The following is a 2,944-nucleotide window of genomic DNA, read 5'->3' as shown; positions in this document are numbered from 1 at the left end:
GTGCCAATGTTTTTGGGATTCTATTGCCAAGCCTAATGTAAGGCCAAAATATTATCAATTCTCTTTATGTGTTGTTATACTATGTTATTTTTCTTTAATTGTTTAGCAGTACATGCAAATGATGGCATTGATGGACATGGTAGTTGGCGACTCTTAATAGATGACTATTACTTATTCCCTCCGATCCACTTTAATTTATTTTTTTAATTATTTTTATACATATTAAAAATTCATCTTTTCGCATTAGTTAATAATAAAATTGACCATATTAACCTTAATTTGTTCGTTGAAAATATAACAAATACTTATAGGCTCTTTACTCCAATGAAAACTTTGGAAAAAGGAAGATAATTCCTTCGTGATATCTGAAAAAATCAAATATTATGGACCACAAAAAAAGACTAAAAAATTAATTAAAGTGGACCGGAGGGAGTTATTGTTTAACTTGAAGGGATGAGTATAATTTGATGACTATTTATACGTCTCACCGCTTTGTGAAACACTATAGATTAATAGTTGACATTTTTACTGTATGGGCATAAAACTTGTGATTAATAAAAATGTTGACAAGTTAAATAATTTGTAGATACGTCAATAATAAATAGGTTACAGGATCAAACAATCCTCAAAATTGGACTATATTTGTCGCATATATATTTTTTCACATGGGAAACTATATATTATAGGAATATTGATGCCAACAATAAATTTTTTAGTCATGATAGTTTAGTTGAAGCAACGAAACATACACCAAGAACATCCTTTATAAAGAGGATACAACAACATCACATCATACTATCTCATACAATACAATATATATCACTGCAAATGCTATATAACTAACTTAACTAATTAAATTATTCATGTTTGGAGGTTCAATATCCAACAATTTTGAACTCACCTGTTATGTTAATGTAATTACACTTATTTTTCCATTTAAATGCATATTGGACCTATCAGCACGCCTATTGCTATTACACATAGTTTATTCTTGTTATATATAATTTTTTTATTAACAGACAAATTTACACGTGCAAAGCACTTATCCTAAAGCTAGTTACACTATAATTTTAACTGCAGTAAGCAATTGAATCGCTCTCTTTCGCTTTCGACTTTGCATATGGGAGTCTATTATGGTTCTATCTTTTTATTTCTATTTTTTTTAGCTTATACTCCATATGTCTCAAATTATCTGTCGTGATTTGTGAAAATAGTTGTCTCAAATTATTTGTCATTTTAGAAGTTCAAGACAAAATTAATTACTTTTTTTCTCATTTTTCCTTAGTAGTAATTGTTCTTGAAGATGGAGATGACACATAAACAGAATAAATATTCAATGAAGAAAGATTATAATTTAATACATAAATAAGGGTAAAATAGTCAAAACTCCCTTCTAATTAATATATTTAAGGGCCGTGTAAAAGAAAAATATGACAGATAATTGAGACGGAGTGAGTATACGTAAAAATAAAAATAAAAAAGTCATTAGTTAACTTTGGTGTTTGATTGTTGTTTTCTTTTAATTTTTGACTTTACTTTTGATTAGCTATACATGCAAAATAGACATAATTTGAATGTAAAGATAAGAACTATATCATGATACCAAAAACTCTAAAAGATGGTTAGAGAGCGAAATTGACATTCCATTTACTGAATATCAAGGGTAGGAAAGGATTAGAGTTTGATTGTTAACACAGTTAGAATTAAAAAATAATAGTACTACTTACTAGAGTTCCCAAACCTAAATAAATTAAAAGGGTAAGGAGAAGTTTACTCTACTTTTAACCCTAAATACATAACTCACAGAGTATTAGTTATTTCTCTTCCGTCATTCATTAGTCATGGGGCTAAAATATAAGCACATAATCTTTCTTGTTATGACCATATCAATTCTTGTGTTATTTTGGTTCTCTCTTTACTACAATAAAGTAAAGTTGGAAGATTGGGAAGAAGAATGCGTGAAGGAAGGAATAATACCTTACGACTCAGTTCGTTGCCATGATTATTGGCACTTTCGTCGTCGATATTGGTATAGACATAGATCTATTTCTAAAGAGTTTAGACCAGCAGATCCAGTTATCTTGTGATCTTTCTATATGATTATTATTGTTTTTCTTTTTTATGTTTTGCACTTTATTTGAACGTTGATTTCTCCATATTGGATATAAATAAATTTCTATAGATCGGATATCGTAGATTTTAATGAATGATATAATTTGTTCTGTTACAAGCTCATAGAACTTATCGCAATCCATGTATATATGTGATGTTTATATAAGGCTCTTAAGGAAACTGATATGCTTATGTTTGAATATGCCTAGTACTACCACATTAATTGACCCATTCATTAATTTAAGTATAATACTTAATATAAATAAACTTATCTATATTTTCTCACAAGCTTTGCGGAGGGATAGCAGTACTTTGGAACAACCATTTTACTATATATATTGGTTGGGGAATGGAATCACAATGTTTTTGGGAACATCTTCAATACCATAAATGAGATAATGGAACTAGACTTGAGGGGAGAGGCGCAGCTAGAATTTTAAGCTTATAGATTTGGAGTTCTTAGCATTTTAAGTTATTGGGTTCAAAATTATTAAATTACAAATAATTAATGAATTGTTCAAGACAAATACAATGTCTGTATCAAAGGTACTTGCAAAGCTGAACCCGTAGCCAGAACACTGGCTCCGTCCCTGCTTAATTAAGAGTATCCACAATTCCCCTAACTATACTTCTAGCCAATTTCTATAATCAGACCTAGATAATAAGCTAATCAATGACCTTAATGACACCCTACGATATGAAAATGACACGGGATCGAGATTAATCGAGCCAATAGGTACCGGATACATATATATATATATATATATATATATATATATATATATATATATATATATATATATATATATATATATATATATATATATATATA

This window comes from Nicotiana attenuata, chromosome 11 (assembly GCF_001879085.1).
Source record: "Nicotiana attenuata strain UT chromosome 11, NIATTr2, whole genome shotgun sequence".
NCBI lineage: Eukaryota > Viridiplantae > Streptophyta > Magnoliopsida > Solanales > Solanaceae > Nicotiana > Nicotiana attenuata.
This window is presented reverse-complemented; position numbering follows the sequence as displayed.